Below are 12,884 nucleotides of genomic sequence, written 5' to 3' on the forward strand. Positions count from 1 at the left end.
TTAGAAACTTTCTTCCTTATCTCAAAATTGCTGCATACTTTGCTTAGAGTAAGATTAGTGCATTATGAAAGAAGCAATATGCATCAGGCACAATTAAAATATATATTTGAGTACTTGATGAATGTCAAAAATGATTTGTAATCAAAATGTCCTTCTACAGTCTTCAGGAAAGAACTTATGATTCTCAGGTGATCATCCTCCTAAGTGTGGCCGTGCTTGAAGGTTAAAAGAGCCTAGACACTTTTCTTAAACTTTTTGTTCTTTCAAGCTAAAACTCCATCCAGTGAAAATTGCTTAACGGGGTCCCTCTATGTAAACCAATAGATGTTATTTAAAAAAAAAACAACTCACAGATTTATATAAAAAAGGAAATGCTTAATTCACATGTATTCAGTTTCAGTTTTGACTGTTTTCAACAGCTTTTGAAGTAGCCTATGAGCTCACAAAGCCCTCAGCTCAGTGCAACACAAACATACAGCGAAAGCAAAGGGGCTACTCAGGTCTCTCCGTCTCGGAGAAAATGTGCCAAAGACTGGATTATTTTTTAAATCTATTTTTGCAGTGAAAGGAAGCCACAGGCATCTGAATACTGGCTCTCTAGCTTGACACCTAATTTCTGCCAGGGCATGAAGAGCTCCCTTCTGAAACGGCACCTCTGGAATTTGGGTTGGTTTAAAACGAGATTGGAGCATTTGGGTGGCTTTTGTTTTTGTTTCCCGGTTCTCCTTCAGGCTGGTATTTCTTTCCTCCAAAGGACACTGTGTACTCACCACAGGGACTCCTGATTATCCCAAAACACAAATCCTGATTCATTTTTTAAAGACTCATGATTGAGGGCTCGTCCTGTATTTTTGTTTTCCCCCAGCTATAGTCTACCTGAGCCAACAAAATGAGTGTATTCATTTTATTTTTAAAAACCTCCTACAAATCTTCAGTGACTCTTTGAGTATAAAATATTCATACCTTGACTCCAAATTACAGTTGGGAGCATAACCACTCAACAAGTACTTTTAGTTCAGATTCATTTTAGATTCATACAAGCAGAAGAAGGAAACTTGGGAAACACAAAGTCTCCTTTGAAGCAAAGAAATCCTGAATGAAGAAACAGGGGGATATACTGCCATCTTAAACCAACCCAAACGCCTCTGCCGCAGTCGCAGTTATTTAGGGTGGAGGAGCGGGCTCTGGCAACTAGAGAAGGTGGCCGCAGCACGGGGACACCCGAATTGAGGAGCTGTTTGGGCAATAAGCTGATTTAGAGAATTAAGGTAAGTCAATCAAATGTGACTGTGTTCCAGCTACATCGACTTTTATCAAAAGTTATTCAGCACTTGTGGAAGCTGTTCTGAGAGTTTAGCCACATCTACTGCAGACAGCTAGAAAGATGATTTTACTATGAATTTGGATGCCAAAAAATATAATCTAGATATTCAAAACCCACTTTTTGATTTCCGTGAAGTGCTACCTGGCAGGTCTGGTTGCAAATCATTTTGCAAATGCAAATCCCAGTCTCAGAAGTTTCAGGAGTTTTTCTTGTTAGTAATCCTCAAATTATTGCAATCCTGGTATAGATATTTTTAGAATAAAAAAATAAAGAAGGCTCCTGGACTTTCAGAATGGAGACATTCTGCTAATTGGAGATGGGATGTTTTATTTGACAATGGTTTGAAAGAAATTCACCAGCATTTATGCAGTCTGCTGGGCTATGAGGTCTTTAAAAGGTACAAACATAGTAAAAGGCAATTTTTTTTTTTTCTGCCGACAAGATTAGACTTTGCTAACACTTTAGCCAACCTAACTAAAGTCTTACTGGGAAAGGTCACATGTGGATGCCTTTCAGGGATCACATAACTGGAAGTCCAGAGGTAGGGAAGGTTTTGAGTTTGTTTGATACTGGGGCCCAGTAAGAACGTCAAGGCCTCTGGATTCTGTTTTTCTCGTCTTCTTTCTGTGTGGTCAGCATCATGCAGGGTTGCAAATGGATCCCAGCAGCTCTCATGATTATACGTTTCTTCCACCACCTTCAGGAAGGGAGAGCAGAGATGACTTTTCAGAAGAGTACTACAGCTGTTTTTCTAATACCTGCAGCCTCTGTGGCTTACATAAAGAGTTCACTCTTGAGTTTATACCTGTGGCCAGGGGATAAAGTTGAACCCATTAGTTCAAGCATGGGCCCAAGACACTTACCAGCACCAGAAACTCCAGGCAAAGCCTTCTTCCTTAGCAGAAATCTTCTTTAGGGCTGAACTAGAAAATCCAAACCAGGGCACCCATCCATTCCAGTGCCTAGAGGAAGAGCAGCAATTTGTAGCCACCAAAATCTTCATCAAGAAATTAGAATTTTAGAGTAAGAAACACAGAAATCCAAGACAGCCAAGACAGCATGCTGGAGGCCCTGTTTGAACAGGCTAATATGGAATAGATGGATCCATCTCAAGGGGCTAGAACCAGGTAGACACCACGTCCAAGGCCTTATCCCAGCCAGTCCTGCAGTCTTAGTTCTCGTTCCTCATAGAGGGCATTCACCTCACAAGAGTCACATGACCCAAGGCATAATCTCTATGCAGTGGAACTTCAGCCAGTGGGAGGGCAAAATCTTTGAGTGCAAATTCAGTTAGCCCAACACCACGTCCCTTTGTGTCAATGCTGAGAGTAACCAGCAAGACAATTGTCACTCACTATTCTAGCTCTTCTACTGACCCACTGATTTCCCACTAACAATAACACTGTCTATCTTGATTCTCAAGTGCTGCTATCTGGAACTGAGTTCTAGTATAAATATGCTAATGATGCTCATTCAGCAGAACCAAAGAGGTTTGTCCTGGGCAGCCACAGAAATGGCAGAAACCTCCAGCTTTTCACTCTCCAAAGCCTGGCAGGTAGCAGCACCATGAAGGGCGCCAAACTATGGGAAAGTATTTAATTTACCTAGAGATGAAAAGGAAGCTGCCAGGTCCCAAGCATCCTCTCTTCTCCGGCTCCTGGACGCCGCCCATTCCTGCCCCCTTCTCAGTTGCCTTGCATCTGGATTTCTGCAAAGTCCATCTATTTTCCTATTTCCAGTGCACCCTCGCTCTACATTCTAGATGTTTCTGGCAGGTTAATCCACCACTTTAATCATGTGACTTCAAAGCTTTGAAAAATTCCATTACTCCTCATTTCCTGTTAAAAAAGAATCCAGGATTTTGGGCCTGGCTTTCAAGCTCCAGCACAATCTGGCCAGTCTCTGACCTCCCTGACCATCTCTCACCTTCCCCTTATGCTCTGCCCATGTTCCCACCCTACTATTCGGTCACTATTTCCAGAACATGTCTACATCTCTGCTCCGTATTATTTCTCCTGCATTCCTCCCAAATGGGATGTTCTTCTGTCTCTCCCATCCAAACCCAGCTTAAATGCCACTTCGCTGAGCTTCCCCTCTCAAAAGCAATTTGCTTGCCTCTCATCTGGCATCCCGAACTGCCATGTGTTGGGTGAATTTATAGGTGTATGTGTGAGGGAGCAGATCATGTGCACCACGGCTCATCCACAGAAGGGCCCCAATCAATATTCATCATATGAGTCGGCAAGAATGTACCATATTCTAAGCCATCTCTTATCAAATTACTGCTGAGTTCATCACTTCCTGCAAAGGGAACTTTGACATGTATGTCTAACAGGTATATTACTCTCTGTATTCAATTGCCAGGGCTGCCATAACAAAGTACCATAGCCCGGGAGGCTTAAACAACAGAAATTTATTTTCTTACCATTCTGGAGACCACAAGTCTGTGATCAAGGTGTCAGCAGGGTTGCTTTCTCCTGAAGCCTCTCTCCTTGGCTTGCAGATGGACGTCTTACATGTTCTTCTCTCTGTGTGTGTCTGCATCCTAATATTAAATAGGCCCCATCCATTAAATGACCTCATTTAAACTTAGTTACCTCTTTGAAGATTCTATCTATCTCGAAATAAAGTCACCTTTTTGGGTACTGGGGATTAGGACTTTAGCATATAAATTTTAGGTGGACACAACTCAGCACATAACAGCATATATATCACACACACAAAGTGCACATACATATTCACGCATAAACACATATTTGCCATTTTTCACACTAAATGTTAACAAGGTTGAATATACCAAGATAAAGAGTAAGAAATCTAGACAATATATGGAAATATGTGTAACACAATGTTTGGTTTTAAAAGACGATAAATATCTCATTTACTGTCATGGTTATTAGGTAAAATACATAGTGTAAAGCATATGAATTAAATAATTTTATTTTAGCATGGTAAGATTTAGTTTTACTTGTGTCTTGATTAAATGGTACTATAGCAGGACTGACATTCCACACCACTGTTCCCACGTGCCAAGAACAAATGAGTTCTTTATTTCCTATAATCGGACTCGGCTTTGAAGTTCCTCCCACTTTTTTCCCTCTAATGCCTGGGGGAGGCTGCACAAGCTGGCTTGTGGAGAGAAACAGCCTCCTCTGTGTAAGCCGCATCTGTCAGCCTCTTAGCCTATCTATTCTAAAGCCACCTTCCACTACAGCTGCTTATCCTTCTTGTGCCTCTTCAAGGTGCCTCCAGGAAATGCTTATGTCCCTTCAAGTGTTAGGGAGGCCTGTTCCCTATGCAGAGCTCCTGTATTTGTGGCTCCCAGGTAAAAGGCATCTCCTCTCCCCTGGTTGAGACATTATCTTCTGGTGCCACTGCAGAGTGCTGGTTCTGTCTGGTTCTTTGGGGGCAACTATGTGAGCTCCCTTTGCTGAAGTGTCTGTCGAGCATGGGCCTGGTTCAGGACTATTGGGGGGAGGGTCCCTCTCACTTTGGGGGGACTATGGATAAAACCCACAACAGGCACAATGGTCTCATCCCTCAGGGACTGCACTCACTGCCACAGCACTCATAGCAATGCCCGGCTCTCTTCCTCACCATGGAGGACGTGAGGAAGACTCAACACACAGTGTCAAAGCCCCGCATCCCAAACCCATGACCGTCCTTGCTGTTGTAGAGCTGCCGTGTTGGGGAGTCGTGCTGGGGAGGGAACCAGGAGCATGTGTTCAAGTGTCTCTGGAGTCTCACAAAACACCTCCTAGATGTTTCCACACCTTCCCTTTTCCTGAGATCGGCCCTAAGGAAGGTTGGCCTGGGCCCCAACTACTCCTCTCCTTCTTCCTCTGGCCCCCCTCTCAAAAATCAGGGAGATGTTCCTATCTGCTTCTTGTTGCATGCATGCTTTCACATGGCCTCCTGTAACTTCCCCTTGCCATGGTTCATGGAAAACCTCTAGGGTCTGAGTCTGTCAGTCCTCATTCTGGATATGTAAGGGAGGAAGTGGGAGTTTAAAATTTTTTTCTCTTTCCCCAAAACCTAGTTTTAAGATTATTTCTCTGCTGTGGGCTCAAGAAGGAGAAAACTAAACCTCAAAGTAAGTCAAAGGCATTTTGTTCTTAGCCTTAGACTCTCAAAGAGTGGCCCCTGGAATAGGAGATTAGCATCGCCTGGGGGCTTATAAAAAATGCTGACTCTCAGTTCTCCCCTCCTCACTCCAGACCTTCTGATTCAGAATGTGTAATAAGACCTCTGGGTGGCTCCTGGGCACTAATGCACTGATCTAGGAAAAACTCAACCTGTCCCTAATGGATTCCCTTTCACTTTTATAGTGGATGGGTTGAAAGAGAATATGGCTGATGAGGCGACAAAGGCACTGGTTTAATATTTTCAATAATAAAAATTTGCTCTCCTATTCATCATTAGCAGATGTGTATCTCTGCAAGAACCAAATCCCTGGGAAGAACCAAACCCTTTCCACGTCCAGAAAGGTTTATGGTTTTTGAGATGAGTTCTGAGACCTGTTCAGCATGCACTTCCCTGTGTCCATGGCCCCCAAGCTGTGGGACAACCAGAGCCTGGCAAAGCTCCTACCCTTTCCTGATCTCATGCCAGCTTTACAGTCTCTGGACAGCCGAATGTGTTCACTCTATTTTAAAAGGTTAAGCTTCTGAGCCTCAGTAAAATTAACCAATTCGCTCAGAGTCACCTAGCTGCCAAGAGACAGAGCTGGGGCAAAGCTGGGTCATTTGAGTCTATGTCCAACGTCTTTCCCAAGCTGTTGAGAAGGAGAATGCCTAGAGTAAGCTTGTTTCTCTTTCTTTAGAAACAACCACTAAAAGAAAAAAAAAAAAAAAAAAAAAAAAAAGAACAAGAAGAAGAAAAGAAATGCTTGCCTTGAGTTAGAGCAATTCATCTTCTGTGTAACTCAGCATTTTCTGTGGGAGAAAATGATTGCCCTCTAAGATATCAACTTAAAATGTTAGGATTTTCCTTCATATAATGATGATGTTGATGACAACAACTAGTTAAGGATCCAGTTTTACTGGAGGAAATATTAACCACCCTCAAAATAAATACACCCTTGGCACCCTTTTCTCCTCCTGGAGCAGGCATCTGGCAGCACAGGTGAGTGCTCCGGAGTTTCAAGGCAAGGCCTGTAGCTGCCGTGGATGACATCTGTCTCATGATCCTCCCTGAGGGAGCTTCTCAGGCACCACACAGCATGTGGTGTAAGTCAGACCACTTCCAAACCAAGTGAAGAATCATTCAGCTACTCTATACCATGAAATAGCCAACATACAGAGAAACCCTATTGAGTGTTCTGGATACTGGTTAATATCTACAGCAGGCCCATTCTGAGTCACCACCATGTACATTGCAGGTCTGATCTCCATGATGCCTGGAGGAAGGAGAAAGCATGATCTTGTTTGAGGAAGATGAAGAAACTGAGGCGTAGGGAGGTTAAGTACCTGCCCAATGCTACTCAGTTCATAAGTGACAGAATCAGACTCAAATCAAGGTCTTGAGTCTAAAAGTCATGTTCTTTCCCACTACCATCCATCAATTTCCGTCTTCAACCAGTGAATGCTGTTGGTTTAGACCACCTGTTAGGCTAGATGAGAAGTCTCAGGGAGAAGCAATTACTAACAGAACCCTGAGGAAAAAGAATGCCCGGCAGGAGGCTGACAAGAGACCCTTGGGGATAGGGAAGCAGAGCTCCACAAACATCAAAGGTAGTGACTAACAGAGAAGGTCCTGCCCACTGTGTTGACACAGTTGCAAGGAAAAGGTGATGTTGATGAGTAAGACCAAGCTAAAGCAAAGCTGAGCTTTTTCCCAGCCCAGTCCCAGCTCCTTCTCACACAACCCTTTGAGAAACAGTGCATTCAATGTGCAGGACTGGTGTGCCTTCACCTTTTCTTGTCAAATTTTAAGTAAACCCAACCATTACCCTTCTAGGTACTTGGGATATGCTGCAGTTTTAATACAGACAGACCTTGGAACATTGTAATGTAGAACTTCCTACCAATCTGGTGGCCAAAGGTAGTTACCTTCACATTTTTTCTCACAAGAAAATGTGATGATCCATGCAATTGCAGACTTAAAATCAGGAAATTGGATCCCTTTGGGTTTTGAACTCCTAGGAAAGGGGGTGCTCTGTAACAAATTGTTTAAGGGGTGGAACCAACTTCACCAGCCATCTCTCAACACCTGCAAACACCACCTGTCCACCAGCTGGTGCAGCCTGCAAGCTATGCAATCTACCCTCTCTACCCTCCCAAGTCCAAGCAAGATGGAGGCCTCTGCTCAGATGCCTTATGACTGGCTGCTGCTGAGCACTGTCATCCACTCAACGTCCCCAGAGAACGCAGACCCCGCCACAGACATCAATGGTGGAGATGAATAGCAATTCCTCTGTGAAGACCCTTGAGAATTCATTATGTGGGTTGTTCTGAACACTCCTTTAAATATGCAAATCCCTTCAGTACCGCTGTACTCGTGATGGAACAGAATATGAATCAAAGGCTCAGCTCTTTTTACGCTCAGATCATAAAGTCTGAAACATATCAGGTTTATGAATGGGGTTTTTTTTCAACGAGAGGACATAGTTAAGGCTTTACTTACTCAGTGCTGTCCGAAAGAAGCTTAGGAAAGGGGAAGTAGTACTTCAAATGTTATCTATTTTTAAAAATTAAAATGATTAATGTCTAGAATATAAAAGTCTATTATAGAAAAGGCCATTGGGACGGTGATAAAAATGCAGAGAGGGTGGAATCTCCAGATAAATTCTGAAGAGTCTGGTGATGGATTTAAGGTCCCATTAACCTCATGGGGATCAAATCAAAGGCTTTTGGTTAAAAGTAAAACTGAGACTCAGGAGTGAGAGTTCTTACAAGGACAGGAGAAATTCCACCAGCACTTTGTAGCAATGGCCCTGAAAACTGGACGACTCTTCTCACACATGGTGGGAATTATCACAGTCCTGGTATTTTGCACAAAAGTGCTTCTGCTCAAATTATAAGCACTTTCCTCTGCAGTCTATTTGTGCCCCTGAAGGGGACTATACCTGATAGTCCCCTTTCTTGCCTCTGGTGTTCAGGGAAGAGCTAGATATGCAGCCTTTCCTTGAAGATTTTCCGTGATGGTAGTATCTTATCAGGAGTCCCTATTCGCTGCAAGTGAATCACCACATCAGGAAACTCAAAGCAGGGCAATCATTTACCTTCTATTTAATAGGGAACACAGTTCACCATTACTCAATACTCTAGCTGACTCTTTCACCACTGAGCATTGGAAATGCATAGTTCTAGAAAGTTTCTGTTCAAACTGGGCATTTCCATCTGCCTCCTTCAAGTAATGATAATAATAATAAAATTAAATTAAGTTAAAAAAAAGCCTTGGCCAGGCACGATGGCTCATACCTATAATCCCAGCACTTTGGGAGGCCAAGGCAGGCAGATCACCTGAGGTCAAAAGTTCGAGACCATCCTGGCCAACATAATGAGTGAAACTCCATCTCTACTAAAAACACAAATATTAGGGGCTGGGTGCAATGGCTCATGCCTGTAATACCAGCACTTTGGGAGGCCGAGGTGGGCAGATCACCTGAGGTTGGGAGTTCGAGATCAGCCTGACCAACGTGGGGAAATCCCGTCTCTACTAAAAATACAAAAAAAATTAGCCGAGTGTGGTGGCGCATGTCTGTAATCTCAGCTACTCAGGAAGCTGAGGCAGAAGAATCGCTTGAACCCCGGAGTCAGAGGTTGTGGTGAGCCAAGATCGTGCTATTGCCTCCAACCTGGGCAACAAGAGTGAAACTCCATCTCAAAAGATAATAATAATAAATAAATAAATGAATAAATAATTAACCAGGCATTGTGGCACACCTATAATCCCAGTTACTCGAGAGACTGAGGCAAGAGAATCATTTGAACCTAAGAGGTGGAGGTTGCAGTGAGCCAAGATCTTGCCACTGCACTGCAGCCTAGGCGACAGAGAAAAACTCCATCTCAAAAAAAAAAAAAAAAAAAGGCCTTGGTCTCAGTGAGCAGTGAGCATCTTGAGGGAGGAAGAAGGGTTCTCCATCCCACATTCAGCTACTGATCCTCCAGGTGGCACTGACCTCACTGTTCCTAAATGTTATCCCTAAAAAATGGGGCAGTAACGTTTCTGAATGCTGAGATATCTTTCCGATACCTCATTGAATAGGTCCAGAGGTCATTGGCAGAATATCACTTTTGATGAATGCAGGTGACTCACCACCCATGACTCTGAAGATTCAAGTTTGAAAAGTTGATTCTACCTTTTTTTTTTTGAGACAGAATCTCGCTCTGTCACCCAGGCTGGAATGCAGTGGCATGATCTCGGCTCACTGCAAGCTCTGCCTCCTGGGTTCACGCCATTCTCCTGCCTCAGCCTCCCAAGTAGCTGGGAGTACAGGTGCCAGCCACCACGCCAGGCTAATTTTTTGTATTTTTAGTAGAGACGGGGTTTTACCGTATTAGCCAGGATGGTCTCGATCTCTTGACCTCGTGATCCGCCCGCCTTGGCCTCTCAAAGTGCTGGGATTACAGGCGTGAACCATCAGGCCCGGTCAAGTTGATTCTGCTTTCAATGAGTTGAAGGGGACTCGTGGCATCTCCACACTTGAGAATGCAGTTTGGGGGTTCAGGAAATGTGATTAACATTATATGTCCACTGATCTCTCCCTTCAACTATTCTTAAGGATATTATTCAAATTTAAACCTCACAAAAATTAAAACACAGGTATCATTATCCTTGTTTGATGACTAAAGAGCTGAAGCTCTGCATGGATGAGGCCTCTAAGCTCTTGCCATTAGGAAATGGAGACTAAAACTTAGATAATATCCGAGCCCCGATATATCCCCCATGCCTACCTTCCACCTGCCAGCATCTGCACCTTTGTGCTTCAGGGTAATTTCTAGCAGCAGAACTCTATCCTACCCACAAAGGACTGGAAGTACCTGGAGAATTAAGACACCTGAGCAGCCACTATCAGTCAGTGACTGACAGGAGTTGGTGCATAAATACCTCAGCTCTCCTACCCTTGCAAGGGACAACTCTGAGGCACATATTCTACTCTGGCTCCCAGAGGTCCCAGCAGAGTTAAGCACCAGTGTCCACAGTAGTAACCTACCTGATGGCAGGCCCCTGCCTGGCTGCCTTCCCTTTCCTCTCTCACCTCCTCACTCCCCTTCCAGCATTTTCTGGCCAAATATCCTGCTTGCACTCAAATCTTTGCATCAGGGTGGATTTCTGAGAGAGCCAAAACTAAGACACAGAACTTTTGAGCCCAGGTTTTAAGTTTTCATTTTACCTGACACTATCCTGTCTGTGTGGGTTTGGAGTCTGGAGAAATCATCAGAGGCCTGATCTACCAGAGAGGTATATCTCTCCTTCCAGAACTGAGCTGTGTCCAATGTGTGCAGAAACTGGAAGAGATGTTCCCACACCCATCCTCTCTACCGGAGTTAGTGCTACAACCTCCTGAGTGGTTGTCTCAGCTGGGCTCCAAAAAGGCAGCCTCTCAGTTGGAGTTTAGCATGAGGTATGTTTACAGTCAGTGGGATCAATTGGCAGGGGTTGGGGAGACGGAAAGAAGGCAGGAGTGAGCAGAGGGAGAATCTGGTCCCCAAAGCAACCTTGGCCCAACCGTATGGTGAGCTCCAGAGCTAGTATAGTTCTCAGAGCTGTCTGAGTTTGGCTGAGATGGTCAGGCCCTTGTAGCCTCTCATCCATCAGGACTGGATTTGGGCCACCCTAGAAAAGACCATGACCTCAAGAGAACTGCTCTCTGCAGTTGAGTTGACCCCTGAAAGGGCTGACAGTTGAAGGCAGCTTGTGGTCTGTCCTCTCAGCAGCAGACCCACAAGCCCAGTGACACTTCAGTGTCCACTGAGTAATGATCCTGGTTTCCATCTCACTTCCCTCCACCTTACTGAGAGAGGAGCTATTGCAAACCTATCCTGGGCATTTCTCTCCTGCTTGGAACACTCTGTGACTCTCCATGCCCGAGAGAAGAGGCCAAACTCCCTAGCCTGAAAGCTCCTCAGACCAATTTTCTCTCTTCTCCGAGCTGTTCTTGCTGCCCTTCCCAGAAAGCTCCTGCCCTAACACCCACTGCCCAGTTGCCCTGTCTTTGTGCTGGCATTGCCCCCCAACCCCAACTCCAGGAGCCCTGTGTCACTTTCAGCCTGGCAAACTCTTTCTTTTTCTCCAGTGTTTGGCTTAAATATCAGCCCCTCAGGCAAGAAGCACCCCTCCCTTCCAGCCAAGTGAAAGTGAATTGCTATTATCTCAGGGGTACACAGTCCTGCTGCTGCAATAATGAATTTTGTTGTGATCATACCTATTTCTGGTCTACTCCCAGCCGTGTGAACTCCTGGAGGACATTCATGCTGCCTCATGAGCTGTGATGCGAGCTCATGGGACATCCTAGAGATTTGGTATTTGTCAAATGAATCTTGGCTGAGTTTCTCTGGGAAACAAACAAACACGCCTTTAAATAAGAGCTAAGGCCAACATTAGGTCACACCCCTGTCACAACTGTGGCTGAAATTAAAAAGGAGAGGGCCATCTGCTGTGGGGCTTTCAGCAAGTTTCTGCACCTGCAGCTCTTCATCATAGACTGCCCTTGGGGGCCCAGAGCCACCTGGTATACTCTCATAGACAGCTTCATGTGCCTGGATGTGTGAGACCCCTGCCCCCAGGAGGGCCCTTAAACCAATGATGGGTGCAGCAGTGAGCCTTACTCACATACCTGAGTCCCCTTCAGGACCAGTCTGAAGCTCCTCTCTGCCAGGCATGGCCTGAGATGGCCCATACTGGGCTTCCCTGCCTTTCCCACTCTCTTATAGACCTCTCTGGGAAGCACACTGACTTGGTAATTCTCATGCACAGGAGTCCTCTCCTCAGGCTCTGCTTCTGGGGAACTCATCTGAGACACCAATAGTAATAGACTGACTAAAGAACTATGGAATATACACACTGCACTGCAGTTAAAAAGAAGAGGTCATTCTATACGTGTGAACCTGGGAAGACCTCAAGTCATACTTTTGTGTGGAAAAGCAAGTTGAAATCTGATAAGTGAGTTAAAGTACTGTTTAAGGAAAAGAAAACAATGAGTAATGCTATTGGAAAGTTAAGAAGTGCATTCTCCTCAGCAAAAGAAACTACCATCAGAGTGAACAGGCAACCTACAGAATGGGAGAAAATTTTTGCAATTTACTCATTTGACAAAGGGTTAATATCCGGAATCTACAAAGAACTCAAGCAAATTTACAAGAAAAAACAAACAACCGCATCAGAAAGTGGGCAAAGGATATGAATAGACACTTCTCAAAAGAAGACATTTATGCAACCAATGGACACATGAAAAAATGCTCAGCATCACTGGCCATCAGAGAAATGCAAATCAAAACCACAATGAGATACCATCTCACACCAGTTAGAATGGTGATCATTAAAAAGTCAGGAAACAACAGGTGCTGGAGAGGATGTGGAGAAATAGGAACACTTTTACACTGTTGGTGGGACTGTA

At 44.5% G+C, this 12,884-nt stretch overlaps 1 long non-coding RNA gene across 1 annotated transcript in view; it reads left to right on the forward strand.

The window, feature by feature from the left end:
- Positions 1-1,096: 1,096 nt before the first annotated feature.
- The window catches only part of LOC105531844, a 21,069-nt gene continuing 9,281 nt past the window's right edge, over positions 1,097-12,884 (forward strand). The window contains exon 1 of the long non-coding RNA XR_001004871.1: positions 1,097-1,268. This is a non-coding gene — a long non-coding RNA (uncharacterized LOC105531844). The remainder of the gene's footprint in view (positions 1,269-12,884) is intronic.

The sequence above is a fragment of the Mandrillus leucophaeus genome, unplaced genomic scaffold (assembly GCF_000951045.1).
Source record: "Mandrillus leucophaeus isolate KB7577 unplaced genomic scaffold, Mleu.le_1.0 Scaffold913, whole genome shotgun sequence".
Classification (NCBI taxonomy): Eukaryota; Metazoa; Chordata; class Mammalia; order Primates; family Cercopithecidae; genus Mandrillus; species Mandrillus leucophaeus.